At 38.8% G+C, this 10,198-nt stretch overlaps 1 protein-coding gene across 1 annotated transcript in view; it reads right to left on the bottom strand.

The window, feature by feature from the left end:
- PRPF39 (pre-mRNA processing factor 39) overlaps positions 1-8,926 on the bottom strand; it is a 33,266-nt gene extending 24,340 nt beyond the window's left edge. Inside the window, exon 1 of the mRNA XM_082849432.1 lies at positions 8,811-8,926. The gene's annotated coding sequence lies outside the window, so the exon portion shown is untranslated. The remainder of the gene's footprint in view (positions 1-8,810) is intronic.
- Between the last annotated feature and the right edge of the window lie 1,272 nt (positions 8,927-10,198).

Genomic DNA, 10,198 nt, shown 5'->3' on the forward strand with positions numbered 1-10,198 from the left:
ACCACTGCAAACAATTAATTCCCTGGAAATTGTTATCCAAACTTAAGGTGTTATACTTTAAAATTAATAACGAAAATAAAAGTGAACTTTACAATGCATTTAGAATTTGTTTTGCAGAGGTTTTAAGAGGAGGAAGAAAAAAATCTGTTGACTTTAACTTCAAAAAACTGGTAATCAACACAGCGTTTATCTGAGGGCATTATTTTATTTCTTGACTTTTCCATTTTAGATCTTTTTTGCTATTAGAGAAGATATGGGTTTAGTTATTATACCAAACATACATGCACAGCTTTCCTCTCATGTGCTCCCAATACAGTTCTATCAGGTTGGGCTTGAATCAATATTCAAGTTTACATTATTATGACCATGTAAACATTTTTTTCAAGCTATCTTGTAAACTATAATTACATTTCCTTGCTTCTCTTTCTTTAAATATTTCCTCATTTTCATATGTTTCGTTGCCTTTGAAAAATGACCCCACATCCTTGAGGTCTTATAAAGGTCCTTCAAAAGCAACTGTCACTCATACTTATCAATTCTATTTTCCCTTCCGGAGCCATCCTTTCTGAAACCATCTAACCTTGGCTTGTCCTGTCTAGGTTTGTCTCTTCATTTTGATCCAAGGAATTCCCTTCACTTGTCCCCTTGGGTTGAATCTCATTTATAATAAAATCTTTTTCTTTGCTGATTTACTCCCTTTTGTAGAGAATCATTTCTGTAACTCTGAAAAAGGGTATGTAGGGTGAAAAAAAGACTTTCCAATTCTAAAATCCTCATAACTGAATGACAGATTCTGAGTTTAAAATTCTAGAATGAAAATAATTTTTTCTTAAAAGTTTTGAAGGAATTTATTCATTGTTTCCTAGCATCTGACGTTGCTGTTGAGAACATCTGATGTCTTTTTACTTCTTATCCTCGATATGTAACCTTTTTTTCCTCCACAGAAGCTTTTAGTTTCTGTTTATCCCAGGTGTTCTGAAATTGCATAATGATGTGCCCTAAGGTGAGTCCTTTCCATTCGTTCTGCAAGGCATTCATTTGGAAGGCCTATTTTAATCTATTTACATCATTCAGTTCTTATGTTCTGTATCTATTATTTATTTGATAATTTCCTCCTACTGATTTTCTCTTTGTTGAATTCACACTGCTCAGGTGTTAGACCTCCCGGATTGATCCTCTACTTTTCTTACCTTTCCCCACATTTTTCTTCTAACCCTTTGATTCATTCTACTCTGCCATAACTCTTTTACTGGATTTTTAATGTGAGTCAAATTTTTTTTTTTCGCGGTATGCGGGCCTCTCACTGTTGTGGCCTCTCCCCTTGCGGAGCACAGGCTCCGGACGCGCAGGCTCAGCGGCCATGGCTCACGGGCCCAGCCGCTCCGTGGCATGTGGGATCTTCCCGGACTGGGGCACGAACCCGTGTCCCCTGTATCGGCAGGCAGACTCTCAACCACTGCGCCACCAGGGAAGCCCTGTGAGTCAAATTTTTAACTTCCATTTTTTATTCTCTGAGTAATCAATATTCCTTTTTCACTGCCGTATCTCCTGCTATCTCTCTATAATTTACTTTAAATTTTCTTCTGTTCTCAGCACTATCTGTCTCTTCTGAGCGTCTTTTGACTATTTATTTTGGTCTCTCAAGTACAGTGATTTTCAAACTTCTGTTCAAGAATAAGTGTGAGGCGTTACAAAACAAATTAGAGGATGGATAAAGCTTGGCAACTGGTGGGCCTCAGTGCAGGATGGCATTCTTTTTTTTTTTTTTTTTTTTTTTGGCCACATCATGCAGCTTGCAGGATCTTAGCTCCCCGACCAGGAATGAAACCCCTGACCTTAGCAGTGAAAGTGCAGAGTCCTAACGACTGGGAATGCCCAATGATGGCATTCTTTGAGGGGGGAACCCACTAATTGTCAGTGCTCTACATTATTTCCCTTGAGTTAAGTTTTCCCAAAGAAGAATGTTTCAACTTAAGTAAGGCAACGAGCATTCTGGGAGCAAAGAAGACAAACAGGGCTGGTGATTTCACCATTCAATATATAAACTTTCATTCAACTTCCCATTTTCGCTAAGATCCTTCACCCCTGCCCCACCTCCCAACAGCTGTGCTAACTTCTCTGCTTTTGACCTCTTCAAATAACGAACATCCAGTTTTTTGCTGGCTATACTAGATGGAGAAGGAAAATCTAGGGTCTAAACTACTCTAGACTTTTAACAAATCTTACAATTTTTAGTTGCATTCAGCACTCCTATCTTCAGAGGCCCTTGGAACCTGAAATTCCTGAGCCTTTCTGGGATTTTGTGGGAATATCCTTCTTGTTTCTTATTAACTTCCCTCTCTGCAGGCACAGAGCTGAACGCAAAAAAGTGAAAACCTAAGTTAATCAGTTAAAACTGGTCCATCTGCTTTCTTCCAAAACGTGAATTCTCATCTGTTGATACCTCCTCTTCTGTTCTTTGTCCTTTTGGGTTTATACTATTTTATTTCTTTTTTACTTTATCTGATTTATATTTTTCATTTATTTTACTGAATTTAGGTATACAAATTACTCTATGCTGAACCCCTTTTATTTAGTATTTTTAAAAATCTCTAACCAATATCATTTCCTAGTGTAATAATATTCATTCAACAGATTATTTAATGAGCTAATTCTGTGTGTCAGACACTACTATTCTAAGCACTGGAAATTTAGCTGTGAACGAAACAAAGTCCCTGCTCTCAAGGAGCTGACGTTCCAGTGGGGAGATAGAGACTTTTTTTAATCTAACTATATTTCTAATATGTATGTGGTACCAAGTGCTAAGAACAAAATAAAAGAGAGGATGAGGTAGTAAGAAAGCCAGTCATGCAGCTGTCTGGAGGAAGAAAATGACAGGCAGCAGAAAGAGCAAGTTCTGAGGTAAGTAAATGCCTTGCCTGGCATGTTCACAGAAAAATAGATCAGCAAGAAGGGCAGTATGGCTGGATTTGCTTAAATATTCCTCAATTTGACTTGAGTTCTTTCTAAGATTTGGCTTTACTAAGTATATCACAGTAAACTCCCTCATGTAAATGCCTATTTGTAAAAGGCAATTTCCTTTGGGTTATATTCTCAAAATTCAGTATGTAGCATAAACCATAAAGTTAAGCACAGCTTTGACCTATGTTTAAAAGAAAATATTCTAGAATTTTCTCCTTAAGAAATAATGATGAATCTACAGGCAAATTATTAGAAGTATCAGACTTACAAAGTTATTGGCTAAAAGAGAAATATGTAAAAATAAGTAACATTTCTATCATTAGAAATAATTTTTAAGGCCATATGAAAGAATTAATCATGAACAACCATGTTCTACTGCAGTATTTTTCCTAAGAAAATAACCATTTGTTGGTACACTACGTAGTCCAGCCCATATCACTCCGATGAAAATACTAATTTCTCATATTGACCTAGCTGCCACAACCAACGGTGGGTCAGGCTTTATCCTCCTAGATCTCCATTAATGCCCTATTTCCTTCTTAAAATTCTTTATACCTCCACGAAGTAAATCTATTATGTTACCATTCTCCCAATCCCCTCACCTCTTCTATTCTTTATTATTTTTTTAAATTTCTATTTTATATTGGAGTATAGTTGATTTACAACGTGTATGTTAGTTTCAGATGTACAGCAAAGTGATTTAGTTATATGTACATATATCTATTCTTTTTCAGATTCTTTTCCCATATAGGTTATCACAAAGTATTGAGTAGTTTCCCTGTGCTGTACAGTAGGTGCTGTTGATTATCTATTTTACATATGTAGTGTGTATATGTTAACCCCAACCTTCTAATTTACCCTTTCCCCCCCAACCTTTCCTCTTTGGTAACCAAAAGTTTGTTTTCTATGTCTGTGAGTCTATTTCTGCTTTGTAAATAAGTTCATTTGTATCATTTTTTAGATTCCATATATAAGACATATCATATATTTGTCTTTCTCTGACTGACTTCACTTAGTATGATAATCTCTAGGTCTAGGCATGTTGCTGCAAATGGCATTGTTTCATTCTTTTTTATGGCTGAGTAATATTCCACTGATATGTACAACATCTTCTTTAACCATTCGTCTGTCCATGGACATTTAGGTTACCTCCATGTGTTGGCTATTGTAAACAGTGCTGCAATGAACACTGGGATGCACGTATCTTTTCAAATTATGGTTTTCTCCAGATACATGCCCAGGAGTGCTTTTGCTGGATCATATGGCAGCTCTATTTATAGTTTTTTAAGGCACCTCCATACTGCTCTCCATAGTGGCTGTGCCAATTTACATTCCCACCAACAGTGTAGGACAGTTCCCTTTTCTCCACACCCTCTCCAGCATTTATTTTCTGTAGACTTTTTGATGATGGCCATTCTGATCAGTGTTGAGGTGATACCTCACTGTAGTTTTGATTTGCATTTCTCTAATAATTAGCAATGTTGAGCATCTTTTCACGTGCTTTTTGGCTACCAGTATGTCTTCTTTGGAGAAAAGATCTTCTGCCCATTTTTTGACTGGGTTGTTTGTTTTTCTAATATTGAGCTGCATGAGCTGTTTGTATATTTTGGAGATTAATACCTTGTTGGCCACATTGTTTGCAAATATTTTCTCCCATTCTGTGGGCTGTCTTTGTGTTTTATTTACAGTTTCCTTTGCTGTGCAAAAGCTTTTAAGTTTAATTAGTTCCCAATTATTTATTTTTGTTTTTATTTTCCTTATTTTAGGAGATGGATCCAAAAAGATACTGCTGCAATTCATCCTGAAAAGTGCTGTTCTGCCTATGTTTTCCTCTAAGAGTTTTCCTTCACCTCTTGTATAATCTTCCCTCCCTTTTGCTCTCAAAGTATTTGTTCTGTACCCCTATTATAGCACTCCTATAAAAGTTGAAATACATAACCATTTTTTGTCTTTTGCTCTCTAAGTATTTGTTCTGCACCTCTATTACAGCACTCTTATAAGAGCTATATTATTTGTCCTCCTCCTTACCTTGGTCACAATGGATGAAGTATCTCTGCTGCTACAAAAGGTCAAACCCTGAACTCATGACTTGGATCACTTCTCCCACCCATCTTCTCAAGAATGTTGCTTCTTAAATTATCTTGACTCTCTCCTTATCAGTTTCTCTCAGTATATTAGATTACTTCCATTAGCCTTCAAACATGTAAAAATATCTCTCATCTTTTATATAATAATTTATAAAATACATACTATAATTTAGTTTAAAAACAACCAAAGGGCAATCATAAGCTATGTTAAGGATTTGGATTTTGCTCCAAATACAACAGGAAGACAATGAAGTTGTCTACTTCTACATCCTCCATTTACTCGTAAATTTGAATTCTTCTTTATCACGACTCTGAAATTCCCCCAAGATCACAATCTCCTTGTTTATAAATCCAACTGGACATGTTCTGATTCATCTTTCTGATCTGCTCATCACAGCATCCAACAGTAATGATGACTTCCTCCCTGAAAGGCTCTCTCTTCTTGCCCTTTACTGACATATCACAGTCACCTAGTTTTGTTGTGTTTTCCAGTTCAGCTCATTTCAGCTTCAAGGCCTTAGTGTATGCAGTTTCTTCTACCTGGAATGCTCTCCCACCCCTGTACCCCACCCCCACACTCCCACTCAGAGCCTTCAACCTAACTGAAGCCCACTCATTAATCTGGGCACATTTAAACATCCCTTCCAGAAAAGTATTCCCATACCCTCCAAATTAGTTAGGTTCCCCCAATGATGCTTCCATAGCATCCTTTTCCCCCATAGCACACATCACATTTGTGATACTCATTCAATGTCTATCTTCCTTTGTCTCAAATTCCGTGAGAGTAAGAACCAGGTCTACAAATACGTAGATATACAGTATACACGCAGGCCTAGTACACACTTAATTCATTGTATGATAAACAAAAAACATCACAGGCCTTACCCTCCACCCAGAGTCCTAAACCTAGTTTATTACTTTCAAAATCAACTGAAAAGTTGTATAATAAACTGCTTGGGCTTTAGAGCCTGATAGAACTGAATTAAAGATCTGGCCCAGTTTCTCATTAGGGAACTCTGAGCAAGTTACTTAACCTCTTTAAACCTCATCCACAAATAATCACACATACCTTGCTATAAAGATTAACTATCCTCTTCTTTTATACTGCTACTGTTACAATATAAATAATTATTCTCTCCCCTCTTGAATAATGTTTTTCAAACATTATTCAGAATGCTTCAAACCAGCTTATATTTTTTAAAAGGAAAAATACAGAGTAGAAAAAATACATCAGAGTGCAATGCACACGTTAAGGGCATACTGTTGAAATACACACAGAATTCAACTACTGGATTATTGGATTGAAATGTTACACATACATCCTATTATGGGTTGTAGTCAAAAAATTTGAAAAACATTGCTACACTATTGCTACAGATAAATTAATATTATTAGAATATTAAATTCAGTGAGATAAGGGCCCTTGGTTTTGTTCACTACTATGTCCCTAGAACCTAAAACTGTCTAGTATAAAACAGCACATAAATATTTGTTGAAAGACTTGAATGATATATCTGGTCCCAATTTAACTCTTCAAACGTATTAATCCTACAGTATTCCTTACTGTCATTTACAGAGGACAACACATTCTCATGCCTGAGCCTGGGCTCATGCTATTCTCTCAGAATAACAAAAGTTTCCTCCTTTTCTCAACTCACTAAGCCACTCAATGCCCTTTTACTACTCTGTACTTTCTTATATAAAACCATATGAGAGGCATAAAGTCCACAAGTATAAAAGAAAACATGATATATTAAAAGTGAATATGCAGTACATGAAAAAATACAGTTCTACATCAAGCTCATACAGTTCAAGTTTTAGTTCAGTTATGACATACATCTAACAATTCAGCATGCCATCTTAAAATTTAAAAGCTCTTTCAAGGAATGACTTAAATAACCCATACTCAATTAAAAATGAGAAGTCTGATCTATTACCTTCTTTTTCCTCTCTCTATAGGCATTTATGCTGACAGAGGTACTCAAAATCATACCACTGATTATTCTTTTCATAAAGAGGGCAACACATAAAAATCTTAAGTCATCACTAAGGAATGAAAGTCAGGAGTTTGAGTACTGCAATCAACTAGCTTTGCAATCCAGAAGTCACTCTGTGCCTCATCCACACATAAGCCAATTTGAAGACTCAAAGTGTTTAGAAGAAAAGAGGCTATCATAACCACTAGTTTTGGAAATTGTTTTCAGAGGCTGAGCAGAATGTTCACACATTGACCTTTTTAAAGTTTCCACGTATTAAGCACTTACTATGTTCCAGAAATTGGGCTTTATTTATTTACATAAATGTTTCTATCATCTTTGGTCTTTGGAAAAAAAAAAAAACACCATTTGGCTGGAACTACTTTCTTCCCCCTTCGGCTACTTTTCAAAAAAAAAATTAAAATCCTATGTTTTATGCAGAATTATTTGTTAGCATACCACAGAAGGTTCTGTTCTTTCTCTCTCTTCTTTTTTTTAGGTTATTACAAAATATTGAATGCAGTTCCCTGTGCTATACAGGAGGCCCTTGTTTATCTATTTTATACATAGTAATTTGTATCTGCTAATCTTTCTCTTGAAAAAAAGCCACACACACTTTTTATCTTTCCCATATTCAACTACAAGTAAGCAAGTAAAAAGACTACCAAATATTCTGACACTAAAAAAATTCTGCTTTTCAATTCTCACTTCAAGTATCTCTCACCACCTACTAATTAGCCATCTTTGGTAACCCCTAATTATTCCAGAGTTCACAATCTTAAAAACCTGTCTTCTTTAGTACAACTCCTTTCATTCACTTTATCCCTACCAGAGGCTGAAGAGTGGAAAATTCCAACTTTTGCAATTTTAGAATGAGGTTATAAAGGAGGGGTGAGGAGGGACACCTGACAGTAGTTGCTTGTTTTTTTCAATCCACTTAAGCTCTCAAAGCCAAAAACACTTAAGTTCCAACATGAGTTTCATATTTCCCTGTATGAAACCTGCTTTCTTAGGTTTCAACCTTTACAACTGTAAAAAGAAAAGTGTTACGTATTTCTGAACAAGGATCAGTTGCCAAATAACATGATGTCCTCAAAGAAAAGGCAACATGAATATTACACTAAAATTTTAGTCGGCATAAATATAGTACATAATATGGTACTTAATAACACATTAAGAGCAGTACTACTAATTAACTTAAAGATGTGATTTTTGGAACGAGAAAAACATCAGTGTTGGTCTCTGGCTACAAAAGGTAAACATTATTCTTTAATGTTTGGTTTTTCTGCTTCTACCCCATCCTGCCAAAAGCTTTAGCTGATCTTTGGGGTGCTGTGACTCAGGGCCCCAGAGTGTGGCTCTGGTCACAACGCGAAACGCGCCCTACAAGGCGCCTAAAAGTTTAACACAATTTGTATTATATTCTCCCAATCCTCTAGGTCCCTTCCACTTCCAGCCGTCCCAGCCACAGTGATTCCGAACTCTCGGGAAAGCTTTAGACTTACCCCCAAATCTCTTCCTAAATCAAGGTGGCGGCCCACATTTCCCCTCCCGTCCTGAAGCACCGGCAGACAAACGTGGGGTCTAAGAAAAGAAACCTCGCACCGCTCCACCCAACAGGTGGGAAGGAGGAGGGATGGACAGCTGGGCCCCGAGGCCAACGCAGGCCTCAAACAGGGCGGGAGTCGGAGGCCGCAGCCCTAGCGCGGCCTGAAACAAGGCAGGCGCCTTGCTGCCCCGCGTACCACCCACTCCGGCCAATTCCAAGGCGCCCGCCCCAGCTGACCTGACGATGGATGCCACTCAATGCCATGTGCCGCAGTGTGGGCCAACCGAGCCGAAGAGGGCACTTCCACCGTCTCTGTCCCCACAAACACCGGAGCAGACGCCACCAGCGCCACGGTCTCCTCTTCGAGAGTGCGGCGCGCATGCGTCGGTGTCCCCGGAGGCGAGGAAGTCACGTGGTTGCGCAGCGCGCAGGCCTCGCCCTCCGCGGGATCCGGAGGGGGCCGGTCCTGCCCGGCCACGCCTCGCCCAGCCCCGCCCCGCCTCGCCCAGCCCAGCCCCGCCTCGCCCAGCCCAGCCCCGCCTCGCCCAGCCCAGCCCCGTCCCCGCCCTGCCGCCACGGAGGGCGGGGCCGCTGCTCCAATTCAGTGTTTCCTCCTCTACGGGGACTTGCAGAGCCGAAGGAGAGTGTTCAAGGGCCTTCCACACCCCTGATTTTAAACACAGACAGCGCCCCGCCCAGTCAAAGAAAAGTACTGTTACTATTTTTGGGCAAACAACTGCCTAGGCTCCACGCCTCTACCTAAAAGTGGTCAGAAATTCAGCCTTAAACTCCTAAATCTCACGATGGTTTGGACTTTGGGTCCACCCGGGTTTCCTGAAGGTGAAACAATAGTGGAGTTAGGGGCTTGAGGAACTGATTATTAAAGGGATATGTAAAATTATTCCCTGGACAAATGAAGGCTGCATTATTTTGATAATCTTAGCAGTACTCTTCAGCTATACTCCCATCCTCAGTTTAAAAAAAAAAAAATTTTTTTTTTTCAAATCTGGCCTCTCTCCTGTTTATATTTCGAGGCTCCTGAATTCACCGACAATTTACCAGGCAATCGCTTGTTCAAGATTCAGTAGTATCACAACTGGGCTGCAATTTCCTCCTCTGGAATCTGTTTCCAGAAATATTTCTCTGCAAGATGATGTTTTCTGTCTATTAACCTGTTAATCATAAATCCCCTCAACAGCTCCTTTGCTTCCAAATATCAAAACCAGTCTTATCTTTCACTTACATCAAACTGCATCTAGTTGCAACTTTCCCTTTGCATTGCCTCTTCTACTCTTCAAGCTAACTTTTTTGAATTCTCTGACAGTGCAGCCATGCTTTTTACTGGTGTACCCAGTGACGTTTATGTTCACTATGGGAAGGAGCAGTTAAGGGTCTCTGATATATTGGGAAGGCATGCAGACTTTGCCACAAACACTGTCATTCAGTGGCTCTGAGTGCCACAGCTTTCACTTCTCTCCTGGTTCTTTTCAAACTTTCCTAAAGTAATCTCAAATTCTTCATCAGTAAATAAGATTATGTTTGAGATTCTCATCTCCTCTAAGAGCCATTTTCTAAAACTCTACCTGCTTCTTCAGCTTTATTCACTGTAGATTCATTGTTTCCCT

This window comes from Leucopleurus acutus, assembly GCF_964270905.1.
Source record: "Leucopleurus acutus genome assembly, chromosome: 1".
In the NCBI taxonomy this organism is placed as follows: domain Eukaryota; kingdom Metazoa; phylum Chordata; class Mammalia; order Artiodactyla; family Delphinidae; genus Leucopleurus; species Leucopleurus acutus.